Below are 12,515 nucleotides of genomic sequence, written 5' to 3'. Positions count from 1 at the left end.
GTTGCAAGTAGCACAGTGTCATCGGCGTACCTGATGTTATTTATGATGAAACCATTAACCACAATTCCTTGAGTCTTTCCGTAAAGAGCATCTCGAAAAATCTTTTCTGAATAGATGTTGAAAAGCATGGGGGAAAGAAGCATGTCAAAATTGATTGATTGATTGATTGATTGATTGATTGATTGATTGATTGATTGATTGATTGATTGATTGATTGATTGATTGATCGATCGATCGATTGATCGATCGATTGATTGATTGATTGATTGATTGATTGATTGATTGATTGATTGATTGATTGATTGATTGATTGATTGATTGATTGATTGATTGATTGATTGATTGATTGATTGATTGATTGATTGATTGATTGATTGATTGATTGATTGATTGATTGATTGATTGATTGATTGATTGATTGATTGATTGATTGATTGATTGATTGATTGATTGAAACTTGTAGGCCCGCAAGAAGATAAACAGTTGAAATCTCACGGGCCTTAGTGGCCCTAACGATGAACATTATTATTATTATTATTATTATTATTAATATTATTATTATTATTATTATTATTATTATTATTATATTGTGGCAGTAGTAGTAGTTTAGTATAACGGTACGTTGTGCACGGCTAAACTCGGGTATCGTTGGCGAGAAGAATTGGCCAATAAATTCAGAGAGTATTTCAGTGGAGGGAATTGGAAAATAGCTGTTCAAAAATTGGTAGAAAAGAATAGACTTGAAAAAGCTCTAAGTAGGGTAGAACATTTAATGATTATGACAGGAAAATCTATAAGGCTTAATCTAGGTGAAGCACAGACAAGTTGTGGGTTGTTTAATACGGAATGTAGAGGGCATGTACCTAGAAGCGAGTTTTTGTGAAAAAAGAATTTAATACTGACCACTGTTAAGAAAGCCTTGCGCAGACCCCTTGATGTGATTCGACAAGAGCAAGGTAAATGCCGGTACCGGGTTTCACCCGCTCCCTAGCTCATCATCATCATCAGCATCAACACGCACATACACAAACACATATATATGTATCCAGACGTGCAGGTTGCTCACGGGAGTCAACGAGAAAGCTTTACCAGGCCTCATGAGAGGCCACACAACATCACATCACATTACAAACCGATTCTCACCACCGTCGCCTTGGTCTCTCTCTGCTTTTGTTACCCTCCATGGACGAGTGTATTATTCTCCTAAGTAGCTTATCCTCCTCTATTCGCCTCATGTAACCTCAGCACCGAAGCCTGTTTATACGTACATATTCATTCATTGAGTTTATCCCCAATTTAGTCTCTTATCTCCACATTACGAACACACTCCTGCCAATGTTCACACCGATTTGTACTAGCAATCATTCTCGCTAATTTCATGTTCGTTACTTCCAGTGTGTGAATAAGATATCCCGAGACCACTGAACTTTCACTCTTACACAGTAAAGGTAGTTTCATCCGAGAGCTGACTTCCTTATTATAGAATACCGTTGATCGCAACTACGAGCTCACTGCCTTGGCTTTGCAGCACCTTGATACTATTTCGTTTAGAATACTGTCATCCTGCGAGAATACACATCTTAAACACTTGAAATAATCCACCTGTTCCAGTTTTGTATTCCCTACCTGACATTCAGTTCTCTTAGGTTTCTTCCCTTCCGACGTCACTCGAGGCTTAGAAATTATAATTTTCATATCGTAGTCTGCTTGCTGAAACGTCCATTGAAACTTCGAGATACAAGATTGCAGACAATAATCTTCATTTAATAATAATAATAATAATAATAATAATAATAATAATAATAATAATAATAATAATAATAATAATAATAATTCGGGTGTTAAAATGTGCTTTAACATTCAAACATTCATTTAAAACTAATTAAGCCTAAAAAGTCTTTGAAATGCATTTGCTCTTTGAATCAAATTTCGTGATAATCATGGATTAGAAATGAATTACGGCACTAACATTAACTGTCATCCGTTTTCAAGGTCTTAAACTTAGAATATTAAGACAAGGATTGTACTTAGATATGTTACAATCGACAATAAATCATTGAACTAAATAAGTCGTTGCATAAATATAAGTAGTTCCATGTTGAAGTATTTGCCCTTCAAATAGGTGAGATGGAAGGAACAAACTTGAACGGGGCTCTACCGGCGGTTTCTTGAGCTAATTAGTTTGATAAAATAAAGGCGGCTCTTATCACTGTTGTCTCTGTGCTCCAGCTTGCCTTGAGGCTCGACGCAAAGGAAGTAGGCGTGCAGTTGACATAACTCGATTCTTGCCTTCAGCCCCTGCGGCCCTCTCAAGCCGGTAGTGCTTCCTTCCCGACCACACGAGCGGTTGTCTCATTTGTCTCCGCCCCTCGTAGGATGTCGGATGTCTCTAAAGAACCTTTAAGTCGGCAGCTCTGACCACACGAAGAGCAAGTCACCTACTAGTCTGGCCGCTAAACCTAGCCCCGAGGGCGAACGGCTACTTGGTCTGCACGCCGCAAAGCCTCTAGGACATAAACTTTCTACATCTGAGACCATTTTTGGACATATGTAACAAACTTCGTCTGCTATTGCGTAGCAAACAGTCCCTGGTTATCTTCACAAATGAGACCCTTGGGTCAGTGGAAAGTACAGTAAATGTTTTTAGTATCTAAAATTATGTGATTTTCTGGACATGAAGATAGTTTTTCCTTCTCTCTATACCTTCTATCGTCCGGCTTCTTACCTGAATGGTCAGCATACTGGCCTTCGATTCAGAGTACTCCGGGTTTGACTCCCAACAGGGCCGGGTTAATTCCTCAGGCTTGGAGGCATATTTCTTCATCTACGTACCAACCACCGCAGAAACACGCAATAGAGAATATCTCCCTCCACATGGGGTTGGTCAATTTCACTTCCTGTGCCGAACCCAATAAACTGGGTAAAAGGCCAAGAAGGAGAAAAAGATGTAGCACAAACAGACTATTTGAAATATTTAGAGCTCCGATATAACATGAAGTCATGCCCCAAAGAATAACTGATGCGGTTTAGTATTGTATTTTAGTGACGACGTTTGTCGGTATTATAGAATAAGCTTTCATGTTGTTTTAATATATGAGGTGTAGAAAGAGAAGAAACCACCTCGTTCTCTGCAAGTAGAGGATTATTGACCACATACTTCATCCACAGAACCTTGTAAACTGAATGCTGAAAAGTATGAGAATTCACAGTAAAAGTTACGTAAATATGTAGTTATGAATGCGTGTTAGGCTATGCACAGAATGGTTTTAATTGAAATTTCCATACTTAACTTTCTCTATGCGGGAAACCAGTGGTTGTATGAACATGAAACCTAATCCAAACAATGCCACGAATTGCGGAAGAGAAATAATGCATAAGCAAATCCAATGCAGCACTTCTAAATCTTTGTTATATTATGTGGAACGGACGCATCATTAGACTACCAAGTGTGCTCGAAATAGTACCCATCACCGTGAAGGACAATCTGAAAATGTACAAGAGCATGTTGCACCGCTGTGCGAAGCATCTCCATGGACATGCCTGTAACCTCTATTGATATGCTTCTCTTGAGATCAGCACATTTGTAAACATTCCCTTGATAAACCCTATTCTTCAGATAGCCCCACAACCAGGAATCACAATTATTCTGATCGGGTGATCGGGGTGGCCAAGTATTTGGAACGATAGGCTAAGAAATCAATCCTCATCAAGTGTGTTACGGAGAAGCTCTTAAATTGCACAAGTGATATGCGGTGGAGCCCCATCGTGCATAAAGACGGTAGTGTCCAACGCATCTCGCTCCTGTACACAGCTATCACATCGCAGTAACGTTAGCCAGTCATGCTGCACATCGGTGAACCTTCAGCGTCAACCTCTTCAAAGAACAGTTGACCAATGATGAAATTAGCTGTGAAGCCGCAGCACAGAGTCAGACATTCATTATGCAGAAGCACTTCATGCGCATGGACTGAAGGCGACAATACCCACACTTGGCAATTCTGTGTGCTCAACGTACCCGTAAGCGTAAAATGTGCTTCATCACTACATAAAATTGTCCAGGACCAGGTCTCGTCCACTTCAACAGGAAACGAAAAGCGAAGTCAAAACGTTCCACTGTATCACGTTGTGTCAGCTGCACGCTGCCGTGGGCTATGAATCTTGTAAGGATACAGATCCAGAATGGTTCGAAGCACCGAATAGCAGACCATGGAAATTCAGATCCTGTCACACACTGCTTGATAACTGGCGGTGGCGCGCAGCGTTGTCTGCCACAGCAACGGTGATTTCTTCCACCATAATTATGTGACGTAAACTGTCACCGGCATCTTCCTGGAACCTCACCGAACTGTCCGGCTTCTTCGAAACTTTTCATCATGTTCCGCAATGCAGGTGTGGAAAGAGGGCCTATTCCTAGCCCATTCACCGAGCGATATTCTCGATGTGGGGCTGCTGTATTGTTATTTTGGTAAGGGAGCTGCATAAATAACGACCTGTTCTTCTTGTCCAAACCCATGTTGACTATTCGCCGACTGCTCTGTGTACTGGTCTGTGCGGCTGTAGACACTTTTTCGTCAGTCGTGGTACTAATGGTTGCGATCAACATCTTAGAGTGCATACTCTGGACAGTATTCCTACCATACTTGGTAACCGTGCTATAAATCGTTTCCTGTCTAGCGTGAATTATATAGGGGAAATTTAATTACAACCACCTGATATGCGTGTATGTATGCATTTATGAACAGGGTTATTAAAAAATCAGTGTTGCAATTCTGAAATTTATTGTGAAATAAAGAACTTTACATATCAGTGTGAATGATATGCCAAAAGAGGAACAATCTCTCCAAGTTTGTTTGACATACCTTACAAGTGCTCTACGCGTGCCTTTGGACACACGGCAGACATCCAGGCGATAGTCCAACTCCACCAACATCCGTGCCAGCATGTTACGGTCGATAGTTGCTATCGCTACTGTAATGCGATCTCGGATATCATTCAAGTCAGCAGCAAGTGGTGGAATAGACCAGTCCTTCACATCTACCCAGGGAAAAAAATCACACGGAGTTAGGTCTGTGGAACGGGGCGGCCACCGCAACAATGCAATGCTCTGCAGTTCGTCCAGTCCAACCTTGCGGTAAGTTCTCTTTCAGGTACGCGCGCACGAGTCGATGGAATTGGAGCGGGGCCCCGTCCTGTTGGAAAACGAAGTCGCCACTGTCTGTACACAGTAAGCCTTTATTATACTAACATAAATGATGCCATTCACTGTGGAATCGTCGAAGAAATAGTACCTGTAAAGCTTGTCCTGTGATAGGACTCAGAACACGATGATCTTAAGGGAGTCGCGCACATGCTCGATTATCTCATGTAGGCGTTCTGTCCCCTAAATGCGCACTTTGTGACCGTTCACTTTCCCCGACACGTGAAACGTTGCTTCATTGCTGAAGACGAGTCTGTCACCAAAATCATTATTAGCTGCCTTTGCATCCTGCATGGCGGTGGCAAATTGTGTGCCAACCTCCTTGACACCTTCTGTAAGCGTTTGCAGGAGTTGCCGTCTGTACGGTTTCACCCTCAGTTGCTTGCAGAGAATCCGCCACATAGTCGTTTGTGACATTCCCAGCTGCAGACTATGACAAGTTGTCGATTTCTGAGGGCTGCGCGGAGACAACTCACGAATACGTGAGACAGAGGCCTTTGACGGTCTTGGCCTTCCGGGTTGTTTGGGTGGACGCAGACAACCCTTGCGCTCGAACGTTTCATACCACTTTATGATCGTCCTGCGATCTGGCGCATCCTTGTAAAAACGAGTGCGAAATCACCGCTGAACGGTCACAGTAGCCTCTAATTTTGCAAATTCTATCACACAAACCGACTTCTCGTTACCTGCGAACTCCATTTCGAACACTTCTGCCGTCTAGCGGTCAACCGTGTCACTACAACTTGCGCGCGATTTATTTGACACAAACTTGGAGAGTTTCTGTTTCCATACGTACATGATTCGGACTCGCACTTCTCATGCAGCAACATCAAGATGCTATCCAAATGTGACACTGTTTTATGAATAACCCTGTATATAGTGAGATCATTTGAGCCTATCAGCGCAATAGTGGCCTAAACAACATTTTTGGATGACGTGCGATACGTCCCACAATAGCCCTTTTTTGCCACTGGAATCTGGTGCACAAACATGATGGCCGATACTGCATTTCATCCACAAATATTGGTTAGGCCACTAATGCACTGATACCTCCATGTTTGAACTAGTATCTATATTTATGCAGCCACCTCCGTGGAGTCCGCGAAGTGTGTTCCTCTTACTCGGAATCGTTTTCCGACTCGTGCAGGGATATTAATTCTGGACGAAGGACTGCTACGGGGTTCAATCAGACTTGGGAGACCAGTTAAAGAGCTGTCTGATATAAGAGGCAGAGGATCTGATCAAGGAAGTCAAGTAATGAGGCAGAGGAAATCACCACACTGACTACGTGCAGGCCATCTGGCTGGGCGGCTGTAATCCTGGCAGACCAAGGTTCTTAATGCATTGTATGTACGACAAATGGTCCCTTAATCATAGTCCCTATCCTCTTGTCCAGTGCTTGAACTTCTCTATGGGACCAAGAACTTCCAGTCATTGGTCAAAGCAAGATTTGTGGTGGTCTTTTTAAGAGGAAATACATGAAAATCTTACTTGCCAGTTTTCGAAGAATGGCAATGCCGGTAAACCATGGACGAAGTGAGTCTCACAAACCTAATACCTTCGAGGACGGAAGGAAACAAGAAATACCGAGTTCGATAGCTGCAGTCGCTTAAGTGCGGCCACTATCCAGTATTCGGAAGATAGTGGGTTCGAACCCCACTGTCGGCAGCCCTGAAGATGGTTTTCCGTGGCTTCCCATTTTCACAATGGGCAAATGCTGGGACTGTGCCTTAATTAAGGCCACGGCCGCTAGCTTCCTATTCCTAGGCCTCTCCTATCCCATCGTCGCCATAAGACCTACCTGTGTCGATGCGACGAAAACAAATAGCAAAAAAAAATATTTAAAAACAAGAATTGAGAGCACTATTCCTGGCTGTGGCTATCCGGTGTCTGCTTTTTCAAAGGAAATTGTCAACTTTCACTACAAACAAACACTTGTATTTTAAACCTTAGCACAAAGGCTGGTCCGATGCCCAAGAGTTTTAAAATTGACTGTGCTTTAAAGACTAATCTTCGTTTAGAGACCGGCTAGAGATATGAGGGGAAATTTCTTCATTCGTCATACTGAAATAATATACACGTACAGTACATTCCTCCGTAAGAACCTTAGCTTATTATAACTATAGCCAATGTTTGGGCAATTTTTCGTGTTCCTTACCAGCAATACGAATAAATACACAGAGAATCTGTTGATACATGCCATGTACGGAGTGTCCAAAAATTATCGGATTTGTTGAAAGAGTGACGGAATTGTTAAATTTAATAAAGATACATGTTTATCACATGTTACATTGAAATGAGCACCATTAACATCGCAACACGACTCCCATCTGTCTACTGTGGTACTACTGGAGTATTGGTGGCGTTAAGGCGGAACTCCGCCAATGTGGTAATGCATTTGGAGAACACACCATCCTTGGTAAAACCCCACACAAAGCAGTCCATTGGTGTGAGGTTAGGAGAACGAACTGTCCAGCTCATGGGTCCTGCTCACCCAATCCATCTTCCAGGAAGCACGTCATTTAAAAATGTGCACACCTCTAGAGCATAATAGTATGGAGGCACGTCCCACAGGAAATATACGGTATTCACTCGTTCATCCTGGACAAGCTGTGGCAACAGAAACTCTTGCAACATATCCAATCATATTACCCCTTTAATGGTGGTTTCAGCGAAAAAGAACGGGCTATAAATTTTATCAGTTGTTATTCCCATCCATACATTAAGTATGGGAGAGTCTTGCTGGAGTTCCTATTGCTCCACTGACGGTGAGTCAGCTTCAGCTCAAATGATGCAATCATGTCTGTTCACCTTTCCACAAACATGGAAGGTTGCCTCATCGCTGATTAGAACATATTCGAGGATGTTGCGATCTTCGTTAGCTGCAAGCAAATCCACGCACATGCTGACGAATCCAAATTCTATTTATGCAACTGGTGCAGAGCCTGCCGATGGAACGCTTTTTCTTCAGCATATAACGCACCACCTTACGCATAGGGGAAAGTTCAGTTACCGTTACAAACGCCACACCGATTTTGGCTGCGTTCAGTGGATGTCCTAATGGCACCAATTCTGTCATCACAGGTTGATGGACGGCCTTGTCCGGGCTCGTTCTTAACGATCACAGGATGCTTGAACTTGTTCACCATTAGTAGTTTTTTTTTTTTTTTTTTCTGTAGGTCTCTTTATGCAATCGCAGATCAAATTTCATCCGAATCTCACCACAAGACGACCCTTGCAACCTCCACGTTACAATGACTACCCTCTCAGGTACACTTAACATGCGCGTTCAGGTAGGCCTATCTGCAACAGCAAAACACATGTTCAACTGTAGTCATGGAGCCAATGCCCCTATTCCAGTAAACACTCTACTGTTTACATCTACAATGCACTGACATTCAAATATAACACACAGCTTGCTCTTCGTTTCCTTTTACTGCTTAGGCCTCGATTCAGTTAGTTTAGTACTTACATTTAACAAATTTCATTGACTATTTCCAGCCGTTCCCGAGTTACTGCGGAAGACGAAAATCCTTCCCATATACAGTCCCTTTCCAGTATTGAATTTGCTTGAATTTGCATGAGTAAAGAACTGGAATCACAGACTTGTTTTACAGAACCTTTCTGAGGATGATGTTATACTATACAAAGTACTAAATAAGTTGCAAGATTGTGAGCGACTACCAAAACACCTAGGCATTGTTGTGAGATGGACAGCATGGAATGATGGTAAATTGGATGAAAAGTCATGTTGTAAATTTCGCCAAGAGGAAAAATCCTCTCACTTTTATTTAGTGTGTCGATGGGGTGATAATACCTCATGGGAATCACTGTAAACACCTAGGTGTTAATTTAAGGAATTACCTTCATCCGAGTAATCACATTATCGAGGTTGTAAAGAAAGGCTACAGAACTCTTCTCGTGGTTATGAGCGTATTTAGGGGTTGTACTGAGGATTCAAAGAAGAGTGGGTATAAAAGAACCTAAACCAAATCCCATAGCACTACAGCCCTTGAAGGGCCTTGGACTGCTAAGCAACCGCTCCTCAGCCCCAAGGCCTGCAGATTACAAGGTGTTGTTTGGTCAGCACGACGAATCCTCTCCGCCGTTATTATTGGCTTAGACCGGAGTGTGCATAAGTCTCTGGTAAAACCCCAGTTAGAGTATGATTCCAACGTATGGCACTCACACCAGGATTCATTGATACGAGAAGTGGAAAATATCCAAAGAAAAGCAGTACGATTTTTCTTGCAGATTACCGACAACAGAGCAGTGTTACGAAAATGTTGCAAATTTTGGCCTGGGAAGACTTGGGAGTAAGGAAACGAGCCGTATGACTCAGCAGTATGTTCCGAGCTATCAGTGGAATGATGGTGTAGAATGACATAAGTAGACGAATAAAAGTAGGAAGGATCATAATATAATGTTGGAATTTAAGAGGACATGTTGGGCAAATATTCATTTATAGGAGGAGGAATAAGGAATTGGAATAATTTATCAAGGTATATGTTCGATAAATTTCCAAGTTCTTTGAAGACATTTAAGAAGAGATTTGGTACACAATTTACAGTGAATCTGTCACCTGGGTGGCAACCGTAAATGGAGATCATTGATGATTGAATTATATATAGACATTATCCCAACATCCCCGTTTCTAGAAAATTGATATTTAATTTATGGACATACTGTATATACAAAGTCATCTTTCTGTCTGTCCTATTTGAATACGACTTTAATGCTTAGACTTTATACCGCATTCAGTTTAATTTTTGTCTGTCTGTTAGAGCATCATAGGAAAACGCATGGTGTATTTTCATGAAATTTGACATTTAACTTAAAGATAAGGGTAAGTTGGATCCTGATTGTAAGTTGTATACAAAATTCAGCAAGAGGGGATCTAGAACACAAAACTCCATGTATATTCCTCGCTGTTGATTTTGTTAATATTATTCTATTATTTAAAAACCTTTTTTGTCCTGTACCTTTTTCCGATTCATTGGAAAGTACGGGAAATATCTGTAGCAGTATTGTGACTGTTTAAGTCAACGAGCAGGTAACTAATTCTGTGGAGAGCTGACATCAGCGACGGGCACAACAGCCAATAAGAATATAAGTTCACCACTTTCCAGATTAATTGTATTAGTTGCAACAATACGATCTCTTAGGAACTCTGCCTTACTAGGTTGCTCATGACTGACTCAGTCATTTAACCAGTAGATCATCGGAAAATACCTATTTGACTCTTTCTCTAGACCAGCGCTACCGTGTGATAAAACTGAATGATGCAGTGATAAACCAGCTGTCATAAATAACATTATTTGAAGAACTCCAGTACCCTTAATCTCCCTCTAGATGGAAATAACGTTACCTGATGACAAAGAACCGGAGGACCGCGGGTTCGATTCTGCATCAGGTCAGGGATTTTTAACTGACTCTGACGGCTATTACGAGGTCCACTCAGCCTACATGGGAACAATTATTGAGAAGCTGTCTGACAGTGTGATAGCGACCCCGGTCTAGAAAACCAAGAATGACGTTCGAGATGAATTCCTTGCGTCATATGATATAATCTTCTGGCCGTCCGGCTCCATGGCTAAATGGTTAGCGTGCTGGCCTTTGGTCACAGGGGTCCCGGGTTCGATTCTCGGCAATTTCGGGAATGTTAACCATCATTGGTTAATTTCGCTGGCACAGGGACTGGGTGTATGTGTCGTCTACAGTACATCATCATTTCATCCTCATCACGACACGCGGGTCGCCTATGGGCGTCAAATCAAAAGACCTGCACCTTGCGAGCCGAACATGTCCTCAGGCACTCCCGGCACTAAAAGCCATACGCCATTTCATCTTCTGGCCTCCAGGCTGAACCGCGGGCCATTAGGGCTGTAGTGATATGAAGTTTGGTTGGTGGCAGAATGGTAACTACTAATTTCAGTAGGCATTGCTGCAGGCTTTCCGAGCAGACAGGCATGTTAGAATTGATTGTTCTAAAGTGGCTGGCTGTACCAGAGTTAGTGTGTCTGTAGATTCTCAATTGCTGAATAGCTCATCGGTAGAAGTGCTGGGCTTCAGAGAGCAAGTTGACGGGTTCGATCGCAGCACAGTCCAGTGGCATTTAATGGTGCTCAAATATGTCAGCTTTGTGTCGGTATGTAGAGGAAATTGTTTGACGAAATCTGGGCATCTCGCCGTGTACAAGTAAAATTAGTTTGCAGGACGTGAAACCATTAACAAATTGTTCCTCTGCTATTATGAACTGGAATCGAAAGCATGGCCTAACACTGAAGGCCACTCGCGGACAGGATCAACATAGAGAAACAATCTGGCACCAAAACTGGAACTGGGTATTAGTAATCCGTACTAATAGCCTCCCCTCAACTGTGTGCATGTAGGGTGGAAACTGTGACGCATCTTCCCCTACTTTCCTCTCTTTTTTCTTTTCAATCTACTTAAATTCCATTGAAGTCGTGAGATCGTTGTGAGTTAGCCCCAGGGAGGAGGGGAGTTGACAGAGCCCCAGCGTCGCAACAAGTTGAAACGACAACGTGACATCAAGTTGAACACGTCCCTCCAGGGTAGGAGGAAATGGGATTAAATTAGTGGTTTCTGGTCGAGAAAAGCTGGCGTAAAAAAGGAACATTATGTAATTTAAAAGAAGGGGGGAGAATACATGGTGCTTATTACTAGCGACTGGATTAAATAGCCTCGCGCTTCTTGGCAGGTTCCTTCTGCTACAATAAGTAACACGTATACAGTAGTAGTGGAATGCAGCTGTCTTTATCAGTCGGAAAATTTTGCTTTCCACACAGTCAAATTCATGTGTGTACAACTCCTGATGTCGAGCGAATTCGGACCATAAATCTGTCAGCTTGCCTTCGGGAGATGGTGGGTTTGCACCCCGCCATAGATAGATAGATATGGTTTATTTCAACTGGCAAAGTTAGTGACACGTGTCCCTGTCTTACACATAACCAGTGAAATACATAACATAAAATAAAAATATTTGAATACTGAATTTAAAAAGAGACGAAAAAATTACTATGCTACTGTGCTATCCTGCTGTACATAAAATACCTATTTAAAACACAATATAAATGAACATTTCATTTCCTAAGTATAATAATACCTGCGAAAAAATTAACATGCCATGAATTGCAACAATAATAATAATAAGGTAATAATAATAATAATAATAATAATAATAATAATAATAATAATAATAATAATAATAATATAGACAAACCTACTAATATTTACAATTAATTTGTCCAATTCCAGAAATATATCACACTAACGAATGTGAAAGTTTTCGTGTTTT

The sequence above is a fragment of the Anabrus simplex genome, chromosome 1, assembly GCF_040414725.1.
Source record: "Anabrus simplex isolate iqAnaSimp1 chromosome 1, ASM4041472v1, whole genome shotgun sequence".
Lineage (NCBI taxonomy): Eukaryota > Metazoa > Arthropoda > Insecta > Orthoptera > Tettigoniidae > Anabrus > Anabrus simplex.
Note: the sequence above shows the minus strand (reverse complement) of the source record.